Here is a 14,781-nt window from a genome sequence, read left to right as displayed (position 1 = left end):
GCTTTGAATTCAAAGGATCAGGCCTTGAGGATGGAGAGAAAGAAAAGCTTTTGTTGTTCCACCCATCTGTTGCCTGTGGCCCTACTGTGGGGTAGTTTGTGCCCCCATTTCACCTTCCCAGGTGTGGCTGCCATATTGTTCCATGTCCTGCTTTCCGTGGAGGTACACAGCTCTGCAGGAAGAAGAGGAGTATCCCAGAATGTGTTGGATGGGATGGAGGTGGTTGTGGTTTTGTTGTTTGTGTAGGAATACTTTTCTTGTTTGGGAAAGCACTTCTTAATATGTTTCTGGCCAAAATCCCTCTCAAGTAATTCTTGCTCAGCTGGATACCAGTGCTATTGAAATCAGTGAGGTTGTTTCTAGGCCTGTTGGTTCAGGAAATTTGTCAGCTACATCTACATCCCTTTACCAGTGGATTTCTCTTCAGGTGTGACATTGTTATTCATCATCACTGACATTAGCAACATTAATGGCATTTTTAAGAATGAAAAGGATAAAAAATAATAATTGGTTATCCTATAAAGAGAAACCACTGTCCTCATCCAGGCTGATGCCTTAGATTTTGTTGGAAAGAGGATGCTGTCAGTGGCCTTATTAACATAAATATTTTAACTCATTTTATAGAGAGAATTTTTATTTGCACCAGGAACAGAGTTAAGGCTTTTAAACTCAGAATATGCAACTGTGCTACTGCTGTACATCAGGGCTGGATTACTGGGTGTAGGTGAAAGCTGTCTGCACACCTGGGAGCAGCCTCTCCTCTCCTCTGGCATTGGTGTCTCCCACTGCTGCAGCTAGAGAACCATAAATACAAACAAAAAATTACTCTATGCTGGAATTGAATTGACCAATCTGTCAATAATCTAAGGTGCTAGTAACATGGGAAAGGATATATTTTGAGTGCTTTCAAATTCTACATTTGCTGTGTCCTTTTCAGTTGATGTGGGCTAGATGCCAGCGCCACCTTGCTGAAGCTTTCCCCTTCACTTCGAGGCACCATTTTGTAGTGGGCTTGTCTTTGCCTGAAAGAGAATACCCAGACAGAGGCACTCATGATCCAATTGTACAAACCAGATCTTTCTTTAGTTTAACACCACCAATGTCTCTCCCAGATAGACCTTGTTGGAAAACTGAAGTAAGATACACGGTTTCTGAAGATGAAACAGTGGGGCCTGGCATGGTGGACAGGCAGGTGTCATGGCCGCCACTGAGAGGAAAGGAGGAGTGGGGGGGGGGGGGAAGGCTGTTGGTGTGGCTGCTGAAATGAAAACCACAATGTGGTAGGTAGTATAGATTCTCTTGCTGCACATGGGGAAGCTCTGGGGTGGAACAGGGGTGTGAATCCTGAAAGGTCCCGGGTCTGCGTGGTTGCATGCATGAGTCTGGGCATGGGGAGCTGCATGTACATCTGCATTGCCCTTGGCTCATATCTCAGCCCCTCCTTCCCCACCTTACTGCAACCTGCGTGAAGTATTTCACAATTACCTTTTAAATGTAACAACTGATGCTGGTAGCTCTTAGTGTAATGTTTATTATATCTTATTTAAGTGGGATTGTTACAAGGGGAAGAACATCCATGTTATTAGCTAAATTAGCTAAAATTGCTTACAAACACAAACATACACTCACACTTTCCTTTAGTCTCTGTGAAGTACCATTTTCAATTGCCCCAGCACTGCTCAGTGAGCAGGAAAAGCAGTTGGGATATGGAGCTTGGCTTTTGTCCTGGCTGTTTCCTGCCAGTACCTTTCTTACAGATTATGCAGGCTTAGACTCGGAAGATTTACATCATGTTATAACAGAGGGCTTCTATGAAGGAGCTTGGCCAATTTGTCTGCTTGCCATTGGCTATACAACATCCCTTGAAGATCCTGGGAAGTAGGGGATGGAGGAGTCTGGTGGGCGGCTGGTGCCCTGCCAAACCACACTGCAGGGTAGATGTGGCAGAGCCTGTGCTGAGCATCTGGATGAGCTCAGGCTTTCCTTCTAACTGTCCCAGATCTCACTATGACATAAATATGTGCTTCTGAGCTTGGACTTGAGGCCAGGCAGCTTGACTGCAAGATGAATTTGGGCTTAAAACTTGAACAAGCTGACTTGCTTAGAGTGAGTCAACAGCAGTACACAGGTCCATACCAAACCTCCCAGCTCATGGTCTCTTGTACTAATCACTGCAGACATTGCACACCCAGTCAGAGAAAAGGTACCCTGTGTGACTCTGTCCGTTATTGTACTCATGGCAGCAAGATTTCCTGCAGACACACCAGCTTTCTATGTTTGTGCAATGGGATGCAGTCAAATGTATGTATGCAATCTCTAACTGCTGACATCTGGTGGATCAGTGTTCTCAATGGGCAGAGCCCATGGGTTCAAGGCATTAGGATGAGGGCCCCTCCTTCCTATCCATGTACATAATTGCTTGCACTTCTGTCTAGCTTATTTCAGACCTCCACAGCTTGAGCTCCAGGTAATTGTGTAAAACTGGCATAACAAATACGTTTAAAATTTCTTTATAGTAATTTTTGGATTGGAAGAACAAAAAGGCTGGGGGCAAATGGCCACTCTTGATGTCCAACTTTGTTGCATCTTTGGACCCAAGGAGGTTGTGATGGGGGAAGAAAGAAGAAAATTCATACAAGGTGGGAGACATTTGGAGAAAGTACTTTCTGCAGTGACACTTTAAAATGGAACCAAGGGAAAAAAAGGTATTTTTCCTCAGCTTTTGGGCTGCATTATGCTAGTTCTTGCAAAAGGTGACACTAATGAGGACATGCTTTTCTGTTGACTCAGTGATGAGTGTACTCTGGGTTAATGGAAGATGTGAGGACAATTTGCTCTAATAACTGCCACCTTTGGCATTGGGCTTTCTTTAATCTAAAGTTTAAGGTGTTCAGAGCCTTGTTAGCTGGAGTACTTTTCAGGTTTTCATGGGAACAGATCTCCCAGCTACCTACTGCATGCCCCTTCATTAGTCAGAATGCTCCAGGGTGGAAGGACAAACATATGAACATGAACCAGTATCCTGTTTCTACAGTGCTCCCTATAACTATGCAATTGGTAAAGTCTGAAGGGGAGTGCCTTCATGTGTGAAGAAATTAGAAAATGTGGGCATAGTTCAAGTGTCCATGCCTCCCTGATACTTTCTAAGGAAGACAGGGTGAGCTCTGGTGCTCTTACTTCTTATGCAGATTTGGCTGTTACACATTAGGAATTTGATCGCATTGGTGGTCCCTTCAGAAACAGTCTACTCCCAGAAGCATTGATTGAGAATATCTGACGCATTTCTGTTGTAATCTCTTTGCAACAGTGGTTCCTGACCTTATTTTAGCAGGCTTTGCTAATGCCTTCTTCTCAGCCCTGGCCGCGGGGTCCAGTTGTTCTCTCTGCTGTTGTGCCAATAGTTGAGGCTGGAAGGGAGTTCTTGAGAACATTTGGTCAAACCACTCTACTCAAGCACATTCAGCTAGATCGACTTGCCCAGGCCTGTGTTCAGTTGGGTTTTGAAGGTCTCCAAGGATGCAGAGTCCATACCCTCCCTGAGCAACCTATTCCAGTGTTCAGCCACCCTCACATCTCCCTTATGATTGCTGATTTTTCCCCCTTGTCTTAGCTATTGCCTCCTTGAACCACTTCCTTATGCTTCACTGTGCACTCTGTGCCCTATCCATCTTTAACACTTGGACATCTCCCTGCTGAGGCCCACCTTATATTTAGGAAGCAGTGAGCCAAACCAGAACAGCTGGTAATACCACCACAGGACAATATTCCTAGAAAGCTTTTCTTCTTGGCACTACTTGAATGTGTGCTTGGACCAGTCAAGAAACCATAACTTGTTTTATAAACCAAGAGCTTTGCCTACCAACTGAGAATAACTTCTGTGCTTTTTCAGCCACAGGCAATCTTCTCAAATTCTTAAATACTTAAATTCAGTAGATGCCCTGAATGTCATCAAGGCAAAAAGACACCTGAAGCTTGCAAGTCCTTAAACAGCAGAAAGCCTGAGTCAGCCTTACAAAGATGAATGAGCAGGTTTTTAGTACATAAAAAGGACAATATAACTTTTTATCAGCTGCTTCTTGTAAAACTTCATACTCTTTCAGCACTGTATTTTAAGAAGTCCAGAGCATTCTTTTGTTTTCTTTTGTGGGCTTTGTTACAGCAAGGTAACATTCAGCAAGGAAAGAGGCTAAAATCTACCCAGCCTGATTACTTTTTAATCTAGAATTTACTGAAGACTTTATGCACTCACGTTAAGTGTCCAGTGAGAGCTAACATTTCCAGTGGGAGCAAGAGGGACTTTCCTGAAGCTACAGTCATAAAACACTACTCATTAAAGTGCTGCAGTCACAAAATTATGTTCCATACCCCAGAATTAGTAAATCTCAGATAGTTCTTTACGGCAGGATTAAGAAGCGAACAAATAGAGAGTTGAGTGATATGAAGACTACGCATACTGAAATCCATACTTGGGCAGACCCATTCAACCTGGACCTGCCCAAGATAACAGGCCAAAAAGTCCCTTGTTTGGTTTAGGGTGCCACGGTGCTATGGCACCCCATATAGGGTCCTGGCGTAGTGCTGTTCCTGTTGTGCTGTTGCAATGGTATAAACTGTGTGACATCCCAGCCCACTGAAGTCAATGGGTATCTTGCCATTTGTTCTATGTCAGTGACTTCTGTATCACAGGTGATGCAATATCCATGGTACAGTGATACAAATGTCACAATGTAGGTGCTTGACCCTGTGGCAAAAAAAAGCAAACAAACAGTAACTGTAGCAGCCAGCCAAGGCAAATAAAGAACTGGAGGAGGACAAGTTGCTCAGGATTTTTTTTTTTACTTTTACAAAGTGTTCGGGATACACACAGAATTTCTATTCTTGTTGTTAATTAGCTCTGAAGAAGAATTAGTCAATGTTTCTTAAACGGTGAAAAATATTTTGGCTATAGCAGAAGTCCAAAGTAAATGCTCCTCACACAGCAAGAGTAGAAATCAGTGCTTCTTTCCTCAGTGCTGTGGAAATAGGAATTTCACAAAGAACTTCTTTATTATTACTCTGTGAGGTCTAGATTGGGTTATCTGTCAGCTGTGTCCATAGGCATGCTGTTGCCTATGGGCTGAGCCTTCTGAAAGCCAAGGCCAGCCAAAAGCAATCCCTTCAGATGTGTTTTTAGAGTTTCTGAATATGGTCCTGACTCTGAACCAGGTCTGGCAGATACCGCATCCGGTAATGGTGGGGGTGAGCCCAAAATGAAAATCTGCACAGAGCAGAAGGGACATTTTAAGCTGCATGTAATAAAAGTCAGAAGCTCCCTCTCTTCAGTGCTTTTCCACAAAACCCCCAACGGCTGTATTTAAATAATCCAGAAGGACTCTCTTGGTAAAAAAGCAGTGCTGTCTCTTCCAGTTCTGAGGGAGCAATGGATATGAACTGAACCTTTTCCCCCACCCTCTCATGACAAGCAGCAGTGACAGCACATGCTGAACCCATTCAGACAGTGGCAATGTTCCCAGTGAAGCACATGCTCCCCTGAGCTTCAGGAGTGGAGCTGGCTAGGCCAGGCAGCACATTGCCCAAGGCCTTTCCATGCTCCCAATTCTAGTTGGAGGGAGCCAGTTATTTACGGAAAAGCAATGTGAGTTTGCCTATATCAGTCACTTCCCTGCAAACCACTGGCTTTTCAAGAAATTTTTTGGCAGTGCCATGTCCTGCAAGTGGTAATGTAGTCAGAAGTCTCTCTTGGAAGAGCCTAGATATCCTGCAGCTTTGTTGGAGAGTCCTCTGTACTATTAAAAAAAAAAAAGGGAAACATATTAGGCTGAATTCAAAAGCCTATGAATTAAGCACAGACTCACGACTCACGGCTGTTTTATGAATATTTACAGTTTTCATTAATTTGAACGAGAATTTTGCGGATCTAACTGTGTATTCTGCCATTTGTCCTAGTACCAAAACCATTCCTGGAATAAATCTGGTAAAATCGAAAATGTTAAAAGACAAAGCAGTTTCCCAGTGCCTGGTGTGAGATCAGTAGACTGAGAACAGATAGTAAAGTGTTTTTTCTTGCTGTGACCTGCCTTTGGTTTTCTCCCCAGATCTCCTCCTACACTTGTAAAACTGGAATAGATTACACACATCTCCATCTGAGTATTTCGGTACTGCATTTTCACTCCAGCATGTAGTGAATACGCTCCACTGTACACTGAGTTTAGTGACCATATGGCTATTGGGTGCCAGAATCTGGAAGACTGGACCCAACCTAGACAGCAAAAAAATTGGGCAGCTAAAGCTGTTATTCACACATTTGACACTAAGGGGAGCTCTTGTAACAGAGAAGAGAAACATGCCCTACCCTTTTTATGGACACTGAACAGGAAAAGATGGTGTAAGGCTGCTTGTAGCGTTAGGCTATTCTTACGGCTTTATTTTGGAAAAGCTAAGTGTATTTAGCATCTCATTTGTTAAAAAAGAGCTCTTTTTATGCAGGCAGCTAAAGGTCATACAGCTAGTGAAATAATTGCACGTGCCTGTGTGCTACTGAGTTCCTGCTTGTCTGCTTGAAGAAAAAGCTTTCTTTTTGTCTTTCTAATCTTTTAGGTTTCAGCCACAGTTCTACTGGCTACAGATTAGTTCATTCCCTATGACCCCTTGGTTTGTGCCTTGTCTAAAAAACAGGGTACATACTTTATCTGAAGGCAAGATCCTCTGTTGTAAGATGATCTCATATGTATTGCCCCCGTTATTGTTAACAAAGGAAGGAAAATACTATACTTTTATTCATCTTTTTCTCTTTTCTAATGGGCAGGATAAAGGGAGAAGGAAAGTTAAGACTAGCTTAAATTTTGTGGGGGTTGCAAAATAATTGTAAGGGAGCAGCAAGGGCTGGTTGCTCCCTAAGGGAAGGCAAGCCAGGAGCCAAGGGTGACCCCAGCCTGGGCAGTGCACTCACTGATGGGTGGCCATGTCCTGCCTGAACATGGCGGGCAGAGCTGGATGGTGGTAACAGCGTCGATCGACAGTCCCAGACGAGGCAAGCGATTAACCAGAACCAGGGTCCAAACAGGGAGTCAGGAGCAAATGGAGACAGAGCCATAGACAGGGCTACTACATGGGTCCAAAGTCCGTCCAGGAGACAGGGACAAAGATAGGCTGGAGACAAGCTATAATGTACATTCATGGGGTCCATCCACCTAGGGCACAGCTCCAAGGCCCATCCAGGAGGCAGGGCCTGAGACAGAACCGGAGACAGATTTGCATACAACATAGCTTGGACAGGGACTGAAGTCCCTGATGGGTCTGGTTAGGGCCATTAATGCTTGATGCACTGAGCTCAGGGGGAGCCATGGGGCAGGGTCCTGCGTGCACCTTACAACAGCCACCAGTACAGCACGGGATGAATAGTCAGCCCTGCAGGTGAAAACATACTGCCTTCTTACTGAGATATATAAAATAAATATTGTTATACTGCATTGTGGGTTATAGATTCTTCAGAGACATGGTGAAGTAGGGGAAAAAATCATAGGTTGGGACTTCTGTAAGCTTGGGCCTAGTCACGATAGTGAGAACTTTGATTATTAATCATGGCTCATCTGGATTTTTGTCATGGCCTAACAAGGGGTTTTAAAGCCCTACAACCAGCATTGCAGCCTTTCCCTGGCTGCAGCATGGATGGCAGGAATTGTTTCCTCATTTACACCCAAAAGATAACTTGCTTAGTACTTCCCATTTGCTTTTAACCTGAACAGCACAATTAATGAGAAACAAACTCATATGCTTTTTGAAAGAGAAGCACTTAGTTCTTTTACAGAAGGCAGTTTATTTTAATTGCACCCTTTCTCCAGCATCTGGAGAAGTTTGTCTGAGCAGGATATTAAATGGTTTACCTCCTGCTATGACAGATCATTTGTTGGTTGCTCACTTACTGTATGTTTGCATGATGGACTGGCTCAAGCTTGAGGAAAAAAAATAAACTTTTCTTGTTCTGGTTGCATTTTCTGTCCAAACCTGATAAACAGCCTGGTTTGAATTTTGGCTGCAAACTTACATAACTTCTGTTATCTTTTATATTATGGTACCCCAGTGAGCTCAGTAGTACTTCTCTCTTCTGACCGTCCAGGTTGTTTAGGAAGATGCTGCTCAGTGTAAGGGTATCACCAAAGATTTTTATCTGTGAAAGGCAAGTCTAGAGCCTGTAATTAACAAGATGTGATGGTTCCTTGTTAAGTTAGTACTGTCTTCATCACAGCTAGGTCTCTGACATTTTCCTGTGGGCCTTACAATCCTCGCATTTTGTCAGGTGGAACTGTGTGATCGGACAGGTATTGTGGTAGCAGGTAGGGAGATAATGGTGTCTGCACTGAAACCTGGTTAGTTCTTCTGGCAAATAAGAATTTTACCTTTGAATAAAGTTGCTTGTGTCCTCCCTGTTTTAGATGTCCTGCATTTCCAGTAACACACCTCTTATTTCTGATGCTAAGCCATGATTGCTTGCTCCCTGTTACATGTATTGCACCTGCCTACTTAGACAGTCAGATGCTTCATTTCACCTTATGATTTTGGCTCTTCTGCAATCTAGTCGTGCTCTTGATAGGTACATACCTACATTAAGAACAGATGGACAACTTCAAATCCCCAGTCTCCCAGATGAAATTTGTATATAATTGCTTACATCAGAATTTCACTGGTTTTCTTTCTGGCTAGTTGATTGGCTCCTCTGTTAGATCAGCTTATTTTAAAAAGTATTTGAAACTGAGAGCTTTTGTAAGCTGAGAGACCAGTATTGCTTTTTGGGCCAAAAAGATCATGCATCATCTGCAGCTGCTCACCTTTCCACTGGCAAGCGCTTCCTGAAAGATGTTACCAGACTGGCTAAGGCTGGTGTGACTCAGCCAGACCTGATACAAAAATAGTAATGTCTTTCAGATACTTAGTAAATGATGAAAGCCACTCTGTCGTGGTATGACACTGATCAACTTCATTCAAAAAAGCAGCCAGGAAATAGCTGGGAGCGAATGATTGGATTTTGGATTCAGTAATGTGCTAAAATAGATTAAAATTTCAAAATACTTGCAGTAGCGCTAGCAGCTTCATACTACATCAGTTATAAAATAGATATGATAAGAACTGGTACTTTGTTACCTGGAGACTGTACCACACACTGCAAACATGCACAGATTGGAACTCGTTAGCTTTCACTCCAATGATTGCACCAAGAGAATAGCAAATAATTGATGGTAGGGAAAACATCTACAAAAGATCATATTTAAAAAAAAGAAGAGGGGACACACTCATGAGTATACCTCATCATGGTTTCTCAAAGGACTTTTTAAAAATGAAACTGTGATCAGTTTAAAGTACCTACTTCTGACACCTGTTTCCATGAGAACAAGAGCACCAGCTAGAAATCATGTAATTGGAGTTCTTTTTGGTTGCACAGATGGAGGAAACTGCAGATATCACATATACAAGCATTAGGACCAGTCAGCATAGTGTTGTTAGGAGAAGAGGAAGGTTTCATGGTGTGTTAAAATCCCTTAATATACTTATAGGAACTCCTTATAGCTAATATTACTGTTATTTTTTAACAAAAAAAAAAAATTAAAGGTAACTTTCAATTTAAAGCTAATATTATTAGTAAGAAGTAAATTTCACTTTGGAAAACTGAACCTCTAGAGCTAATAACATGAGGCTTGAAAAAAGGGAAACTGTGTAACAACATTAATGTATTATTCTGCACCTGTAGAACTGTGTAATAAACACTTATTTGCCTTATATCACACCCTTTCCTTAATGGTATTCCATTGCATTTAATTTTAATATGTGCTAGCAAAACATCTTTTTATGTGTTGCTGGATCATATATTTACTTGGAGTGAGTTACAAAGAACAGTCTTAGTTTTCTATGTGATTTGCCTAAATATTTTCTTGGACCAGAATTGTTTTGCAAGGAAAATTCAGGCATGAATTCCTGCTTAGTTGGGCAATACTGTAAAATCTGGAAAGGAATATAATCAGCATGATGGAGTATTTTACATCTGGGGAAGTTGTCATTCAGATGTCTTTCATGTAAAATGGAGTTGTGGCGATTTGTGCAGTCATTTAAAAAACCCTATCATTTCAGCCATGGGCAGAGAAAAACATAACCCTAAAGTGCAGGCAGAACCTCAGTGACTGCAACTACATGTGCAGGTACTGCATCAAACCATCAAAACTCACCTGATTTCAACTTTGATTATGAACTGCAAAATCTCTGAATATTTGCAGAATTGCAGATCTGAGCAACCCTGAACTAAGTATGACAGCTTCCTACTTCCACAAATTGACTCTTTCTCTTAGGAAATGCAGACCATTCCTTCATCCAGAAAGTGTACTGAAAAAACATAATTTATGATTCATAACACCTATGAATTAATACATAGTTTAGAACAAAGTTCTACTTAGAGCAATATCTTGTTTCTAATACTGGTCAATAATTGATGTCCAGGGAAAAGTATAAGGAAAGGCTTATGTATGGAGTGATCCTTCTTTGATATGACTACTCCTGGCAACCAGTAATCTACATTTAGTTTTTGTGTGAAGGTATAAAACCCTTTTGCCTGTATCTGGATACAGGTACTTAATTGTGTAATCTGTTTTCTTAAGCTCTGTCTTCAATAAGCTGTTGCATGCCATGTTCAACAATATTTAGTTAATTGTGCTGAGCCTATCTAAAGGCAACTTTTTTTCCCAAAGGAAAAACCCGCAAGAAAACAAGGAACAAAGCCTGGAGGCTGCAGGTAACTTGTGTGCATGTTGCTTTTGCAGAAAGAGGTTGGACAGCTTGTAATTGATGCAATTTCTTGCAATAACAAAATGTTCCTGACCTTTTGTTGATCACAGAGCAAATCTACTTTTAGTATGTCAAGTAAAATAAAATATCGCTCCTATTCCTCTTCTGCTAGTTCTCAAGGATGGTGTTATATACTAGGCTGCTTAATAAGAAATTTGAACTAAGTAGATTATAACAGAATGTTATATTTGAAGACCTTAATGGCCACCAAACAGCTACCTCAATTTTCCTACTTCAATATTTTTCATATTTACAAGCAATTAGAACATGCATGTACGTGTGTGAGGGCAAGGGAGCTGTCAGCATGACATTGAAGAACGTAACATTTTATTGCAGGGAGATTTTTGCAAGATAAGGAAATAGCGGAGGGTTCACTGCCAATTCCTTATGTTGACTGCTAGGCAGATCCCACAACAAACACTAATGGCCCTGTCAAGAAACCATGCTGCCATTGCAAGAATTAAAAGTACTTTATTCTGCTTATTGGCACCTGGGGATTCTAGTTAAGCAAACCACAGCTTTGCAAGGACGAAGCCCTCAGTTTCAGTAGAAAAGAGCTTGGAAAGGAGCAGAGGTCAGAGGAGAGAGGAGCAAGAAGGACACAGTACCTTACGATGGAGGTCATTCCTACTCTGTTCTCCCTTTCCACCTGGGAGATCAACAGAACAATAAGTTTTATCAGAGGATCCTGCTTTTCTGCCTTGGCTGTGATATGTCTTCTGTGGAATCCTCATGCCAAAAGGAGGAGACAGTTGTGAGCAAGCTAAACCAGCTTTATTCCGAACATAAGGTGATCCTTCCCCTCTCCTCTGCACTGGTGAGGCAACATCTGGAGTGCCAGGCCAGTGCTGGGTACGGTACCCTAGCACAGGAGAGAGATGGACATATGGGAGTGAGCCCACTGAAGGGACTGGAGCATCTGCCATAAGAGGAAAGGCTGAGAGAGCCTGGATTGTTTAACATTGTCAAGAGAAGGCCCAGAGGGGATCTTATCAATGTATATAAATACCTGATGGGAGGGTGAGCCAGACTCTTCTCAGTGGTGCCCAGGGAAAAGACAAGAGGCAATGGGCACAGACTGAAATACAGAAAATTCCACTTAAACATAAGAAGAACCTTTTTAACTGTGAGAGTGGTCAAACAGTGGAAAAGGTTGCTCAGAGAAGTTGTGGAGTCACCATCCCTGGAGATACTCAAAACCCAACTGGCCATTGCTCTGAGCAACTTGCTCTAGCTGATCTTTGAGCAGGGGGGCTGGATTAGATGATCTCCAGAGGTCGCTTCCAGCCTCAACCATTCTGTGATTCTGTCTCTTGCAAGTACAGGTACTTCTCCTTTTCTATCATTTTGTTTCTGTGGTGTGGCTTCTCCAAAGGCAGCTGGTAACCGAAGAGTCACCTTTGCAAGGAATAAAGTCAGAATTAGGAATCTACAAAAAAAGATCATTCTTGGCAGTCATCTCACATTCAGTCCTTGAAAGCTCATGTCAAGTAGCTGAAAGAAATTGCTGCCTCTGTAACCACTGTAGAGTCATAGTCAAATATCAGTATTTATATACTCAGTAGGGAGAACTAAGTGAAAGAGTCTGAGAATTGAAAAAGTGTCTGAAGTAGAATTCGAAATCCTTTTCAACAGTGTCAGTTTTACAGCTATTACAGTTGTTAACAATTCAACTGTAACAGTGGTGACACGTGGTGCTCTAAATGAAAGGGAACCTTGATAGCCTGTCTGGATCCAGCACATCCATGATGTATCTCTGCCAGGAGTTAGAAGAGTTCAGGCATCACTCAGCCACAGTGCAAATGTTATGGGACTTCACAGAGTGGCTAAGGGATGTGCAGGGTGATGGGATTTGGAATATTGTTACCCCTGGAGTTACAAGATATGGATCATCCAGGCTTTTCCTGTGATAACTGGCTTGAATGCCATAAGTAATAATTATAGCAGTGACATTTTTATTCCTTCATGATAGACAGTGTCACAGTGCCACTGGGCAGGTTTCAGTGGGGTTTCAGAGCAGATGATGGTGGTTTGGAGAGTCTCTTTCAGTAGGAGTCTGGGACTCTTCCTGGGAACTTCATTCTGCGTTGGAGGTTGCACCATGAGGTAGGACTGGGGGCACTGGAACTCTCCCATTCTCCTTGTGGTACAGAATCCTTTACCTGATCACAACCTCTTTTGCCCCCTTCCCTACTCCTGGAGTGGTGGGTCAACACAAATAATGCTGGCATCCTCTGAACAGCAGGATATGGAAGAGACAGTATGACAGGGTAGTACTGATTAGAGTCAGGCTAAGCCATGTAAGGCAACACAGGTGGTATACAAGAATACTCTTTCAAATACCATCAGAGTATGAATACCTCATAATTTTTGGTATTGATTACTATCATGTGCATTTAAGAAGTATGATACTACCAAAATATCAATGGATTGCCTCTCACTAGTAGTAATGACTGTGAGAACAGTATGTGAACAATGTAATTTACTGCTTCCGCTAAGGAGATGCAATTTGAACAACAATGTTAACACTACACTGAAGCTATGTCTTAACATGCATTTTTAGGTATTTTAATTAAAAAAATAACTATTGCAGACTGTCATATATAGTCCTGTGTCCAATATATAACAGCATTCATTGTCTTTGTGAAAATCTAGCTGGAAAGATATTCTAGCCCTCACACATTCGCTATGCTGCAGCTTGCTATAAAAAGTTACAAAAGTAACTAATCCTTGAAAAGTTTTCCTAACTTAAACCACCTTTCTTACCCGAGAAGGCAAGAAATATCCAAGAGATATCTGCAGTCTTAACTTTCTTGATATTTGTTTATCCCTAGATACTATTTTCAGCCAATTTTGTTCCAAAGAGTGCTCATTAATATTTTATTCTGGATGTCTCTATAGAGGAAGAGAAAGAAGAGCAGAAACAGCCTAGAGAAGAATCTGAGAGGCCACAGACAGGTTATCCGCTTGTATGACATTAACGGCAAGAGGATCTGCTGGGATTTCTACTAAAGGTGAGGGCACTCAGCTCCCTCTATTTGCAGAAATATGAGGGGAATCATCGCAGTGACTTGCCATAATACAGTTTTCATGGCTACACTCCTCCATGCTGCCAAAGGAAAGAATCTTTTGTCTGTTATAAAACTCTTTCCAGAGGGGACACTTGCTTTTGTTGTTGTGTCTGGTGAGATCCACCAGGACTGATTTAACAGGACATGGTGTGGGAGCTCTTGTGCTGAGCTCAGAAACTCCAGCACATGTGGAACATATTTCTGTGTCATTGGATGCAACTGACGTTCAGCTGAAATAATAGTCCTTCAGGGTAGCAAAGACTGAGCACACACTCCCTGCTGTGTGGTTATGAAGTCTAGCGGCTTAGCTATTAAGGAGGTAAGTTGTGATACCCAACTGTGAGTGACATTCAGGTAAAGTCACAGGTGATGTCACAAGTCAAATGCTCCAGCTTTGTCCAGACACTCAATAATCATATGGATAGTCAGTAACAACTAAATGGAAATGTAAAAAGATGCTCCTAATAATCTCTCAACTATTAGTACCAACTGCTACCTGAGCCCAGTACTTTCTAAAAGTGCACAAGTGGATTTAGCTGTGGGCTAGCATACCAAATCTTTTTGTACATGCAGTATATCAGCAGATGTGCTGTGTCTGGGACCAAGACCTCAGTGGATGTGATGGGAGTCAACAGCTCCTCTAAGAGAAACCAGTAGTATGTCCTCTATACATTTGGAGCAATTTGTCTCTCTCCATTCCTGCCTGAGGTGAACTCTAGCTAAAAAAGATGGTGGTAGAGCAGTGCTGGCAGAGCATCCACAGTACATATTTTTGTGCTGAAAGAGAAGGTTCTAGGGAGACCCGGTGCTCTCTTTAAAGTGTTATGTACTTGTATTCCTCACTGTAACTAACATGTTCTTATGCAGCAATTTCCAACTGGTG

The sequence above is a fragment of the Haliaeetus albicilla genome, chromosome 5 (genome assembly GCF_947461875.1).
Source record: "Haliaeetus albicilla chromosome 5, bHalAlb1.1, whole genome shotgun sequence".
In the NCBI taxonomy this organism is placed as follows: domain Eukaryota; kingdom Metazoa; phylum Chordata; class Aves; order Accipitriformes; family Accipitridae; genus Haliaeetus; species Haliaeetus albicilla.
Note: the sequence above shows the minus strand (reverse complement) of the source record.